Genomic DNA, 15121 nt, shown 5'->3' with positions numbered 1-15121 from the left:
CCATGTATAATACATAAGGGGGGATATGATCTCCATGTATAATACATAAATGGGGGATATGATCTCCATGTATAATAAGGAGGGATATGATCTCCATGTATAATACATAAGGGGGGATATGATCTCCATGTATAATACATAAGGGGGATATGATCTCCATGTATAATACATAAGGGGGGATATGATCTCCATGTATAATACATAAGGGGGGATATGATCTCAATGTATAATACATAAGGGGGGATATGATCACCATGTATAATACATAAGGGGGGATATGATCTCCATGTATAATACATAAGGGGGGATATGATCTCAATGTATAATACATAAGGGGGGATATGATCTCCATGTATAATACATAAGGGGGGGATATGATTACCATGTATAATACATAAGGGGGGATATGATCTCCATGTATAATACATAAGGGGGGATATGATCTCCATGTATAATACATAAGGGGAGATATGATCTCCATGTATAATACATAAGGGGGGATATGATCACCGTGTATAATACATAAGGGGGGATATGATCACCGTGTATAATACATAAGGGGGGATATGATCACCATGTATAATAAATAAGGGGGGATATGATCTCCATGTATAATACATAAGGGGGGATATGATCACCATGTATAATAAATAAGGGGGGATATGATCTCCATGTATAAATACATCAGTGGTTCATATAGTGAACTCGGTGTAACACCCTGAGGTCATCACATAGGACAAAGGGGAGCTCTTTACATCTGGAGGAAAAAAAATGTAATCTCCAAACATGGAAAGGTTTCTTCACAGTGAGAGCTGTGAAAATGTGGAATAGACTCCCTCAAGAGCTGGTTCTGGCCAGCTCAGTGAATTGCTTTAAAAAAAGGCCTGGATTCTTTCATAGATACACAGAATATAACTGGATATAACATTTATAGGTAAACTTAATCCAGTGGGATCAGGAAGGAATTTTTTTCCCTCCAGGAGCAAATTGGATCATGCTTTGCTGGGTTTTTTGCCTTCCTCTGGATCAATTGTGGGTGTAGGATTATAACTTTTTATTAATGGTTGAACTGGATGGACTTTTGTCTTTTCTCAGCCAGACTAACTATGTAACTATGTAAAGGCAACCATTTTGCGAGGGAATTTAATCCTGAGCTTAGTGAATGTGGTGACTTTCCATTTGTGCAAGGAAAATAAAAAAACAGCACTTTTGCTTACAAAAGACTGGATAAGAGAAGTCACCAGAGCTTTACCTTATTCACTAAGCTCTTGGGGCAAATAACCTTGCAAAGTGCAACTGCAATTACTAAGTGAACAGCCTATTTGCCTTTAGGAGATCAACTCTTAAAACGTTCACTGAATTTCATTCCTTACCCATGCAGACTACATACAAGGAGAGCATTTAAAATCAGGTTAGAACACCAGCCAGCGCCAGGAAAGAAGTAGATTCCTCATGTGAAAAAGGCATTGAAGAAAAGAGAAAGGAGCCCGTTTGTTCTGTACTTTGTTGAATAAACACAAGCCCCAGTGTACGAGTGTCTACATTTTATAAAATCATCGTTGGAAGTAAGGAGGTAAAAGGCATGCATAAAGAATACATTTTACATTGAAGAATCCATTAGGAGGTTAAAACACAGCGTTTGTGTCTTGCACCTTCTAGTGAATCCTTTATTAGAATATATACATGAGGAATTCACAGACTAGTGACAATGTTAGTTTAGCTGAAATGTCAGGTTCACATTATCACATCAGTATTGAAGCTGAACTCTACGATTTACGCAGATTTAAAAGCTGGTAAAAGTTAGAAAATTACATCAGTATTTAGCTGAAAATCCAATGAAATAAAATATCTATGATGTCACAATTCATAAAAACAAAAACAGTCAGCTTAGAGCTGGCACCCGCAGAAGGAAGAAATGTAGGTGGATATGTCACTGGATACAAAGAAAACAGAGGGCGCACCGGCCTAGTGCATTATCGTAAAAAGGCTAAGTCCTCGAAACGCGTTAGCCTGTTGGAAGTCCATGGTTCCATTTATGGACTTATATGCAGTGTGGATTGGACACCGCTTTTTAGTGTGATGTGCCTTTGACCTGTATCTGAATTGTGAGTACGATACTTACTTTTTATCCTTTCAATAAATATTTTTCATGATAATGCACTAGGCCGGTGCACCCTTGGTTTGTTTTCTTTGGATCCAGTGACTTTGGACTACCCCGGTCCGTTGAGGGCAGCAAGGGGTGCATTTTCCAGAACATCTGAGATGTTACCATAGCCCTGAGTCCATCCCCAAGCGCAGGAGTACAGGAAGGCCTAGAGTAAGAAGAAAGAAGACCTAAACGAAGGGCCGGCATGACAAGGGTTAAAGGGGGTTGGGATAGTCAGAGTCCCATTAGCATAATGGGGAGTTAAAAAATAGTTAAGGAAGGAGTGGGGGGAGCTACAAGAGGTGGTCTTACAGGGTGTGGCAGGGGGTTTTCAGTCTGAAGAGAGTTTTCACAGGGCAAACTTTCCTCCCGCCCGCCCATTGTTTGATGGTTTGTCTTGGTTGTGGTTGTGCCATATTGGTGCTAGGGGATGTCCAGCAGGGTGCAAGGTCCTCGTTGGTTAATGTGGGCACAAGAAAAGGCACTTTGTAGGAACCCGTCTAACTTACGGCTTCCAGATGTTCTGGTGGGGGTATCTGCGGTGGTGTCTCCAAGTCGGTGGTGTTGTGGCTGGAGGCCTAGTTAAGCAGGACGCAGGTATTCGTTTTTCTTGATACCTATTGGGACGTTGAAAGAACGTATGTTTATACTGTGTTTTCTGTTATTTAAAAAATGTTATTATTGATGGTTGTAATAAAAGGCCGGTTTTGGGCCATTAACTCAATTTTATTGTCAGTGTGGTTACTTAGGTTAAGTATGGGGGGTAGGTATTGGTTTAGTGGGACTTACAAGCCACCTTTAGTCCCCTGGTCAAGACTTTGTTGTGTTTTAGATGGATACGTCACATCTGCTCTTCCTCCCATCATGACAGGAGAACTGTAGTGTATGGGTGGGATTGTGGGTGAATACATTGTACATGCAAACAATGCTAGTGAATGGGTCTACAGTTGCAAGAAAAAGTATGTGAACCCCTTGGGATTACGTGGAGTTTCGCATGAATTGGGCATAAAATGTGCTCTGAACGTCATCTAAGTCACAACAATAGAAGAACACAGTCTGCTGAACATAATACTAACAAACATTAGACGTTGCCATGGTTTAATTGCACATAACATGTAAACATTCACAGTGCAGGGAGGAAAAAGTATGTGAACCTTTGGACTTAATAACTGGTTGACCCTCCTTTGGCAGCAATAACCTCAACCAAACGTTTCCTGTAGTTGCAGATCAGACCTGCACAACGATCTGGAGTAATTTTGGACCACTCCTCTTCACAAAGCTGTTTCAGTGTAGCAATATTCTTGGGATGTCTGGTGTGAATCGCTCTCTTAAGGTCATGCCACAGCATTTCAATCGGGTTGAGGTCAGGTCTCTGACTGGGCCACTCCAGAAGGCGTATTCTGTGCTGTTGCAGCCATTATTTTGTTGAATTACTTGTATTCTTTGGGTCATTGTCCTGTTGCATCACCCATCCTCTGCGGAGCTTCAATTGGCGGACAGATGGTCGTACATTTTCCTGCAAAATGTCTTGATAAACTCTGGAATTCATTTTCCCATCAATGACAACAATCCGTCCAGGCCCTGAGGCAGCAAAGCAGCCCCAAACCATGATGCTCCCTCCGCCATGTTTTACAGTGGGGATGAGGTTTTGATGTTGGTGTGCTGTGCCTTTTTTTCTCCACACATAGTGTTGTGTGTTCTTCCCAAACAACTCAATCTTGGTTTCATCTGTCCACAGTATATTTTGCCAGTAGTGCTGTGGAACATCCAGGTGCTCTTTTGCAAACTTCAAACGTGCTGCAATATTCTTTTTGGACAGCAATGGCTTCCTCTGTGGTGTCCTCCCATGTACTCCATTCTTGTTTAATATTTTCCTTATTGTAGATGTGTCAACAAAAATGTTAGCATGTGCCAGAGATTTCTGTAGGTCTTTAGCTGACACTCTGGGATTCTTCTTTACCTCATGCAGCATTCTGCACTGTGCTCTTGCAGTCATTTTTACAGGACGACCACGCCTAGGGAGAGTAGCAACAGTGCTAAACTTTCTCCATTTGTAGACAGTCTGTCTTACCGTGGACACATGAACATCAAGGCTTTTGGAGATACTTTTGTAACCCTTTCCAGCTTCATGCAAGTCAACAATTCTTGATCGTATGTCTTCTGAGAGCTCTTTTCTGCGAGGCATGGTTCACATCAGACAGTGCTTCTTGAAACCAGTAAACCCAAAACAGGTGTGTGTTTTTTAAGGGCAGGACAGCTGTCAGCAAAACATCCAATATCATCACACTGATTGGAGTCAAGGTTGGCTCACTCCTGGCTCCAATTAGCTCTGGGAGAAGTCATTAAGCTAGGGCCTCACATACTTTTTCCTCCCTGCACTGTGAATGTTTACATGTTATGTGTAATTAAACCATGGCAACATCTAATGTTTGTGTAGTATTATGTTCAGCAGACTGTGTTCTTCTATTGTTGTGACTTAGATGACGTTCAGAGCACATTTTATGCCCAATTCATGCAAAACTCTACGTAATCCCAAGGGGTTCACATACTTTTTCTTGCAACTGTATGTACTCGCTCACATCCTCCTCAGTACTCACCCTCATTGTTTCCATTATTTTCCGTGGTGGCCTACCTGCTCCTCAGTCCAATGTCACAAATGGCTGTGCGTAGCAGAGCTTGCACTGAGCCTAGTGCTCATTTGCATAGCCTGCGTCATGATGGACAAAAAGGGAAAAAAGGGAAAGGCAACCCTAGCGCAGATGACCCTGTTATTACGACACAAAATGAGAAATAAAAACCAATACACTCAAATTTGATAAAAAGATACACAGGCAGATCACAAGTGTATGCAGTCCTGGGAAGGGTAATGTCCTCGGTATCCTCATGAGCGCCCCACGTGTGAGCTCAGTGGGTGTACTAAAGCCATCAGTCTTGTGCCTGTACTCCTGGCTGAAATACCCTGGATCAGCTCGAGGGAAAGAAATTGTGCCGGCGTCTGCGTGCCTAAGCAGCATTAGCAGGCTTCTTAGGGAGGCTGGCTGCACTTGTGGTCGTGGGGAACCTCAGATAGCTTCTGCTCAAGAAGAGACACAAGCCACTGCAGGGTAGACCCGGCGTTGTTAGAGAGAGATTAAGTGCGGGAGGGAGCGAAAAAGAGTGAAGTGGCCACATCATACATAAGCAATGGTCTTGTACCCTGAGATGTCCCTATTTTGTGAGACCTTACCTTCTCCCTCCCCCCGTGTTATTTGGGGTAATACGGCTTTATACTTTGTATTTCTATGTATCACTTTTCTTTATGCTGCATTTGATGGGTACACTTATTTGATATACTGTATATACTTACTATTCATGTATGATGTGGCCACTTTGATCTCCCACAGCACACACTACATGGAAATGCAATTATTTTAGTAAATATAAACTGCTAAATACCCTTTCTCATCAGCAGTTAGAGCAGTCTTGTGACTTCTATCAGTGTCCAGCAGAGCACTGGTTAAAGCTTGTAGGGGGAGTTTCCTTTCTTCTCTAGGAGGATGCAGAACCCCTGACCTCTTTCTGAACAGTACTGATTAGCCCTGTGCTGATCACATGCACTCTCCCAAGAAAAAAAAAAACACCTCTCTAGCAATACACACTAAACTGAGCATGTGTAGAAGGGCTATGGGTTAAAGCTTGTAGTAGGAGTTTTCATTCGGCTCTAGGAGGATACAGATACCTGGACCTCTGTCTGGACAGTACCGATCACATGCACTGTCCCATAATTAAAAAAAAACAAAAAACTCTCCATCAATACACACCAAACTGAGCATGTGCAGAGTGACTCCACACATACACTATATTGCCAAAAGTATTGGGACGCCTGACTTTTCATGCACATGAACTTTAACCTCCCTGGCAGTATTCCCGAGTGTAGCTCGGGGTAAAGTTTCAGTATTACAAGCGGTAACCCCGAGCTACACTCGGGCTTACCATGCGGCGCTGCTCCGGATCTCTTCTTCACTTACCTTGTCCTGCGCTCCCGCAATGTCCCTCCTGCAGTGTCCCCGGCAATGTCCTCCGGCTGATGCCGGAATCTCTCTTCTGGGTTCCGTCCCCTGCGAGCGTCGGGACGTACGGGGATGGAGCGGCGGAAAATTTGAAAATGACAAAAAGTGACATTCACTAAAATCACATAGTATAACATTCCTGTATCAAACCATTTCACATACATGTTGTCCCGAATGCTTTGTCCGGCACCCTGCCTACATTTTTACTGTTCTTTCTGCCTGGAAACTGAGAAACGTCCATGGCGTCCAAAAGCGTTCCTTTTGGTCAAAATCAGTTTTAGACCAGCTAGAGAACAGCGATAGTAAATTAGAACCACTTGCAGAATTGTGTGATAATGATTCGTGGGGAAATTCATCATCAGACACTGAAAACGATTCTGCGACTTTGCTCAGCGATGTGCGAACTTGGCGCTCTATTTCAAATTTCATTGTTTTTGGTTTGATTATATTATTGAATTAAATTTATTATTATATTATTATTTTTTTAATGATTATTATTTATTAAATTATAATTTCGTGTTTCAAATTTTATCATACCCGGGATGTTTACTAGACTCTTGTTTTGACAGATTTCAGTGAGTTATTCCTAAAAATTACAGGCCTACAATAAAAAAAACTACATATTTCCATGCAAAAAAAATGTACCGCTTTGAGCACAGAAATATGGACATAATCAGATCGCTAGGGAGGCTACAAGGCATAAAGGGACATGATTAAAAACAAATTCGTAAATGCATTGAAAATCAATGAATCCTTTCTGGAGGTCAGAAAAACGTAAAAAATAAAAGTTTTACCAAGTGCAATTTAAAGGCATAAAAGGGACAGGATTAAAACAAAACTTCGGAAATGCATTGAAAACCAATTAATCCGTTTCACGGGTCAGAAAAAAGTAAAAAAAAGTGTTATCTGTTCAAAACTCTTTATAAAGTGCACTTTAAAGGCATAAAAACTGTACAGGGACAGGTTAAAAAAAAAAAGCTCTTTAAAGGCATAAAGGGACATGATTGAAAAAAAGAATCGTAAATGCATTGAAATGCATTACCAATTGTAATCCAGTCCAGAGGTGAGAAAAAAGTCAAAAAAAGTTTTATCTGTTCAGAAAACTCTTTATAAAGTGCACTTTAAAGGCATAAAAACTGTACAGGGACAGGTTAAAAAAAAAGTTGTAAATGCATTGAAAACCAATTAATCTGTTCGTATTGCAAAAACAATTTGTAAACCGAGGCATTATTTGCAATGGATTTTAATTCGTAAACTGAAAATTACGTTAACCGAGGCGTTTGTAAACCGAGATACGCCTCCTTTCTGGAGGTCAGAAAAACGTAAAAAATAAAAGTTTTACCAAGTGCAATTTAAAGGCATAAAAGGGACAGGATTAAAACAAAACTTCGGAAATGCATTGAAAACCAATTAATCCGTTTCACGGGTCAGAAAAAAGTAAAAAAAAGTGTTATCTGTTCAAAACTCTTTATAAAGTGCTCTTTAAAGGCATAAAGGGACATGATTGAAAAAAAGAATCGTAAATGCATTGAAATGCATTACCAATTGTAATCCAGTCCAGAGGTGAGAAAAAAGTCAAAAAAAGTTTTATCTGTTCAGAAAACTCTTTATAAAGTGCACTTTAAAGGCATAAAAACTGTACAGGGACAGGTTAAAAAAAAAGTTGTAAATGCATTGAAAACCAATTAATCTGTTCGTATTGCAAAAACAATTTGTAAACCGAGGCATTATTTGTAATGGATTTTAATTCGTAAACTGAAAATTACGTTAACCGAGGCGTTTGTAAACCGAGATACGCCTGTACTCGCAAAAGAAAAAAAAAAGTAGTCATCCATTAGAGGGCACTGCAGCGCTGCAAGCAGTCACATTCAGTACAAAGTAGGGCTGCTTATTTCTACAAGGCATCAGACTCTTACTTTACTATTACTTAGTGTACGTATTATTACTTACTACTACTACTACTACTACTACTACTACTACTATATCCCCTGGATTTATACAGCAGATATTGGAAAGTTTTGTTGCTTACTGCTAAGCTAAATCAAAATCTGCAAAACAGAATTATTCCAAGTCATATTTTTTTTTTGTGAGAATTAAAAAAAACAAAAACAAAAAACCACCCAAAACATACACAATCAAATTCTCTAGTACTAAAGCACCCTTGTTCAGATGGACCTTAGGGCCCATTCAGATCTTGGCCCAATGGTTGTTGATTAAGGTATATCTGTTTGCTGAAGGCGATCCGGATTCCCCTATACAGATCTTTCTATCAGTAGAGGGGTCATCGGTGGGAGGAAGGAGGTCCTGATTCCCCTATACAGATCTTTCTATCAGTAGAGGGGTCACCAGCGGGAGGAAGGAGGTCTTGATTCCCCTATACAGATCTTTCTATCACTAGAGGTGTCACTGGTGGGAGGAAGGAGGTCCTGATTCCCCTATACAGATCTTTCTATCACTGGAGGGGTCACCAGCGGAAGGAAGGAGGTCCCGATTCCCCTATACAGATCTTTATATCACTAGAGGGGTCACCGGTGGGAGGAAGGAGGTCCTGATTCCTCTATATAGATCTTTCTATCACTAGGGGGTTCACCGGTGGGAGGAAGGAGGTCCTGATTCCCCTATACAGATCTTTCTATCAGTAGAGGGGTCATCGGTGGGAGGAAGGAGGTCCTGATTCCCCTATACAGATCTTTCTATCACTAGAGGGGTGACCGGTGGGGAGAAGGAGGTCCTGATTCCTCTATATAGATCTTTATATCACTAGAGGGTTCACCGGTGGGAGGAAGGAGGTCCTGATTCCCCTATACAGATCTTTATATCACTAGAGGGTTCACCGGTGGGAGGAAGGAGGTCCTGATTCCCCTATACAGATCTTTATATCACTAGAGGGTTCACCGGTGGGAGGAAGGAGGTCCTGATTCCCCTATACAGATCTTTCTATCACTAGAGGGGTCACCGGCGGGAGGAAGGAGGTCCTGATTCCTCTATATAGATCTTTATATCACTAGAGGGTTCACCGGTGGGAGGAAGGAGGTTCTGATTCCCCTATATAGATTTTTCTATCACTAGAGGGGTCACCGGCGGGAGGAAGGAGGTCCCGATTCCTCTATATAGATCTTTCTATCACTAGAGGGGTCACCGGCGGGAGGAAGGAGGTCCCGATTCCTCTCTATATAGATCTTCAGTCAGACCTCATTTAGAATACAGTGTCCAGTTCTGGAGACCTCACTTGGTCTTTTTTCTGCCATCACTTTTCTCTGTTTCTATGGCATGTTTTTCCCCATTAACCTGCATTGCATCAAGGCAGACCGTTCACATGAATGAGCCTGGCAATGCAGCAAAACATCCAAAACACCAGACATGCACCTATTGTGGCAATGCCGCCCACTGCAGTGCACAGTAATGCACTTTACATGCTGTTGGGCCGCAAATGCTGCATGTCTGTTTTAGGTTAACAAAGGGGTCTCATGCAGGCCATACATGGTTCGACCGAATGATTTTTACCACCGAAAGACAGCTTATTTGTGAGAAAAAAAGACATTAATTTAATATGGGTGCAACATTGCATGACCGCGCAATTGTCAGTTAAAGTAATGCAGCGCCTTATCGCCAAAAATGGCCTGGTCAGGAAGGGGGTGGTAAATCTACTGGAGTGCAAGTGGTTAAAACCTCATTACCGCCCTTCACCGCCTGCCATGAATATTACACAGTGCTGTTCACACAGGAGCGGTAGCGGTAGCGTTGTGTTGTGTCTCCTTTTAAAAATGAAGCAGCATGTTGCTTTCATGAGGCATTGTCAGCCACCTCCATTCATTTCAATGGTATTGCTCTATAAACGCACCTTAACAGCACCCAGAGCATTTATGACGTTGTAGTAAATCATTTATAAATGTTAGCTGGATACGGGGGAGAGGCAATGGAGGCTCCTGTGTCCCAGAATGCACTGGGACATAATAGAGGACTAGGCCCAAGCAGCCGTAGGCACTTCCTGTTTGTACAGAGGAGCTGTGTGGTAACTCCATTTGCTTCTGTGTGAGGTAAAAGCATCAATCCAGTCAGCGATAGAGCCAGCGATAGAGCCAGTGCCAGGCAGGAGCACGAGGCATTGAGCTTTATTGTCAGTGGCAACGTTTTGTGTCAGCAGTTGGCCGGGCCACCCGAGTATCTAAGAGATTAAAGTTTACCAATTCACAAAAATGTCTGCAACCTAACCGCGCCTCAAAGTAGATTCCGTCCTTTCCATCACTTCCCCTTTAAGAACTTCCCACTAGTAAGCCAACACTTCCGTGTTCCCGCCTTTTATCAAGCATCCCGCCATTTATCAAACATCCCGCCATTTATCAAACATCCCGCCATTTATCAAGCATCCCGCCATTTATCAAGCATCCCGCCATTTATCAAGCATCCCGCCATTTCCGCCATTCATCAAGCATCCCGCCATTTCCGCCATTCATCAAGCATCCCGCCATTTCCGCCATTCATCAAGCATCCCGCCATTTCCGCCATTCATCAAGCATCCTGCCATTTATCAAGCATCCCGCCATTTATCAAGCATCCCGCCATTTCCGCCATTTATCAAGCATCCCACCATTTTATCAAGCATCCCGCCATTTCCGCTATTTATCAAGCATCCCACCATTTTATCAAGCATCCCGCCATTTCCGCTATTTATCAAGCATCCCACCATTTCCGCTATTTATCAAGCATCCCGCCATTTCCGCTATTTATCAAGCATCCCGCCATTTCCGCTATTTATCAAGCATCCCGCCATTTCCGCTATTTATCAAGCATCCCACCATTTCCGCTATTTATCAAGCATCCCGCCATTTCCGCCATTTATCAAGCATCCCACCATTTTATCAAGCATCCCGCCATTTCCGCTATTTATCAAGCATCCCACCATTTTATCAAGCATCCCGCCATTTCCGCTATTTATCAAGCATCCCGCCATTTCCGCTATTTATCAAGCATCCTGCCATTTCTACTATTTCTCAAGCATCCCGCCATTTATCAAGCATCCCGCCATTTATCAAGCATCCTGCCATTTCCGCTATTTATCAAGCATCCCGCCATTTATCAAGCATCCCGCCATTTCCGCTATTTATCAAGCATCCCACCATTTTATCAGGCATGCCGCCATTTCTGCTATTTATCAAGCATCCCACCATTTTATCAAGCATCCCGCCATTTCCGCTATTTATCAAGCATCCTGCCATTTATCAAGCATCCCACTATTTCTACCATTTATCAAGCATCCCACTATTTCTACCATTTATCAAGAATTTCCGCCAAGGGCGGACTGACAACTCATGGGGCCCCCGGGCAATAGGGATCATGGGGCCCCTGTGTCCTTGCCCAAACTCAAAAAAGCCTATGAAAAAGGTACCAGGGGCATCTCATGGGGCCCCCTACTGACCCTGGGCCCTCGGGCAGTGCCCGAGTTTCCAAAATGGTCAGTCCGCCCCTGCATCCCACCATTTGTCAAGCATCCCGCCATTTCCGCCATTTATCAAGCATCCCGCCATTTCCGCCATTTATCAAGCATCCCGCCATTTATCAAGCATCCCGCCATTTCCGCCATTTATCAAGCATCCCGCCATTTCCACCATTTATCAAGCATCCCGCCATTTCCAACTTTTCTCAAGCATCCTTGATGTTTTTTAAACACAGCAAAGACATCCTAAATGCTATAAAGACATGAATGCACATGGCTTCTTCCTTCATAATCACACTAACCTTAGGGTCCCGTTCACATCTGGTGACTTGGGGTGGGGGGGTGCAATCACCACATTTCTACTTGAAATTCCAAATCACACCGCAATGGTGACACGTTTCTGTGCCATTCATTTTTAATAGTACCTCAAAACACGGTGCGATATTGCCGTCGCAGGAGATTCTTTCGTGCCACAAGCTTCACGCGATTCTGTTTGCCTCGGCAAAACCGCACCACGCTTGAGGTGCCATTAAAAATGATTGTTACAGGGACACGCATGCCACGTTTTGCCATTGTTGCAGTGCAATTTGGAATGGCTGCAATTCCACCTGCGAGTCCAAATCAGGAGATATGAATGGGGCCTTATACAGGAGGTGTGTTACTAGCCAGATCACCTGGTGAAAAACAGAGGGGAAAAAAAGAAAAGACTAAACAAAAAGAAAAACTAATGCAGCCACCACCATCTAATGATTGGTAAGCTGGAATAGATGACATTTTTGGTTTTGGGTTTAATACCGCTTTAAAAATGTACATTCCAGTCAACAATGAGAAGCGAAGACACCTTCAGGGAGCACAGCCTACCTTGTCCTGCAGACATTTATCCTGGAGTCGCTGAGATCCGTTCCCTTTTGTCACTAACCTGGTACACGTCATGTGACTGCACCAGTGCTGGTTGGGATTTAACCCCTCGCTTACCGGGCACTTCTACCCCCTTCCTGCCCAGGCCAATTTTCAGCTTTCAGCGCTGTTGCACTTTGAATGACAATTACGTGGTCATGCAACACTGTACCCATATGACATATTTAAACAATTTTCCACACAAATAGGAGCTTTCTTTTGGTGGTATTTAATCGGCACTGAGCTTTTTATTTTTTACACTATAAACAAAAAAATGCCAAAAAAATGTGAAAAAAAAGTTTCTTTGTTTCTATTATAAAATTTGCAAACAGGTAAATATTCTCCTTAACTGATGTGCACCGATGAGGCTGCAATTATAGGCAGCACTGATGGGCAGATAGGCAGCACTGATGAGGCGGCACTGGTGGGAATCGATGAAGAGGCACTGATATGAAGCACTGATGGGCACTGATAGGCGGCACTGACAGGCAGCACTGATGAGGTGGCACCGGTGGAAATTTATGAGGAGGCACTGATGATGCTGCACTGATATGCAGAACTGATAGGCAGCATTGATGGGCACAGACAGGCAGCCCTGATGAGGTGGTACTGATGGGAATTGATGAGGAGGCATTGATGATGCTGCACTGATAGGCAGCACAGATGAAGTGGCACTGATGGGCAGCACTGATGGGGTGGCACTGATGGGCAGAACTGATGGGGTGGAATTGATGGGCAGCACTGATGGGAATTGATGAGGAGGCACTGATGATGCTGCCCTGATATGCAGCTGTCAGGGATCGCATCGCCATGCAGCGGTGCGACGGTGACGGATTCCCTCGAGTAGCAGCATAGCAAGTGCGCAGGCGCGGGAGCGTGTGGCCACGCATGAGCGGGAAGCTCGCGCATGCGCAGTAAGCGCCCACGTTACGGCTGGCGGGCTATTTAAATCTGCTGCAATGAAGAGTCATTGCCTTCTGGTCTAAATACGTTCCTGTGCTCAAATTCCTGATTCTGATCCTGATACCTGCTCTTCTGTATAATCGCCTAAGAAAGAACTCCGCCTGCACCGACCCCGGCTATTCCTGATCATTCTCCTGCCTGCTCCTTTTGTACTTATCTGCCCGCTTGTTACTGACCCAGCCTGCCTGACCCTGCTGTATGGTTCTGCCTGCAACTGCACCTGACCTGCGTCTTGCATACCTACTGCTGCACCCACGTTCCTGCACCCGCACCTGGCTTGTGTCCGGATCTCCTGAGTTCAAGCTACCTGTTGACAGCTGCAAAAGCAGCACGGCAATTCGGCCACTCCTGGCTCTGCACCCTTGGCCCTACCACCAGGGACTCTGAGCGGGAGTCGTAAGAGGACGCCTTCTCTCCATTTCAGGCTCCCCAATCCGGTATGTAACAGTCACCCAGTATCCTGCTTCCGCTAGCGGTCTTTTCTGCCTCAGCTGGGTGTACCGGGGGCCGCGACCTGGTTCCAGCCTGCTCCAAGTCCATCCCCACCATCAGGGGCTCTGGTGAACAAGCAGACTGGGACTTAGACCCCGCACCCTGGGAAACCCTAGCTGCGGGTCTAGAGAGCTACCCGCCATAGTCGTGACAGCAGCACTGATGGGCACTACTGATGGGCACTTTTGGGGCTGCAATGATAAGCAGGGCACTGTTAATCAGTGCCCTAATCATCAGTGCAGATGTCCTCTGTGACACTTGCTGGTTATCGACAGTACTTTCCCCACACGGCTCAGCTGTATTCCTCTTAAACAAAACTCAAAATAGTGCTTTATCCTTTAAAACGTTTATTTGCACATTAAAACATAGGAAATGCACTCACATTCCGTAGGTCCATATCTGCACCATGTTTGATGAACATCCAGTAATGTACTAATTAGGCACAAGATGGCAGTATCATCCCCAGCAGCATAAAAACAGTCAAGGCTCCAAAACCGTCACTATACAGAGTATATTGCAAGGCAATGCACGGGCCCTATGTGTAACTGCCATTGCCTACAAGTATGACAATCCAGGAGCAATGTGTGGATTACTACTACCACTATTCCGATGAATGGTAACGTCGTGACGCCACCCGCACGCTCCTCCCCGACGCGTTTCATCACAGATCACGTGACTTTATCAAGGGGGTTTCTGCGAAAGATGCACACGGTGGTCGTTATTTCAAGGAGGGGTCACAGGAGAATGTTTAAATTATTGGACTTTAACCAAATTCATTTTTTGGACAATTAATCCATTTAATTTATTTTTTTGAGTCACTTAGTTTCTGTTTTTGACATCACTTGTTTTATGTATAGATATATGGTTTAGGTATTGTGCATTTTGTGAGATGTAGTGCAGCATATTTTCATTGATATTATTAATTATTTAGCCCACTGAGACATGGGTTGTGTGCACTAGCGGCTACAGTTTATTTAATATTTACATTTGTATTCACCATAGTAAGCGCTTGAGGATTTTCACATTAACCAAGTCAGTTCCCCCCAGTGTCAGAATGTCCCACTATAAGTCGCCGATCGTCACCGTTACTAGAAAAAAAGTTAAAAATTCCAGTATATATACTGCCATTTGTAAACGCTA

The sequence above is a fragment of the Staurois parvus genome, unplaced genomic scaffold, assembly GCF_062004578.1.
Source record: "Staurois parvus isolate SC_StPar_1 unplaced genomic scaffold, SC_StPar_1.0 ptg000151l, whole genome shotgun sequence".
In the NCBI taxonomy this organism is placed as follows: Eukaryota; Metazoa; Chordata; class Amphibia; order Anura; family Ranidae; genus Staurois; species Staurois parvus.
The sequence above is the reverse complement of the archived record's forward strand: the minus strand, read 5'-3'. Positions refer to the sequence as shown.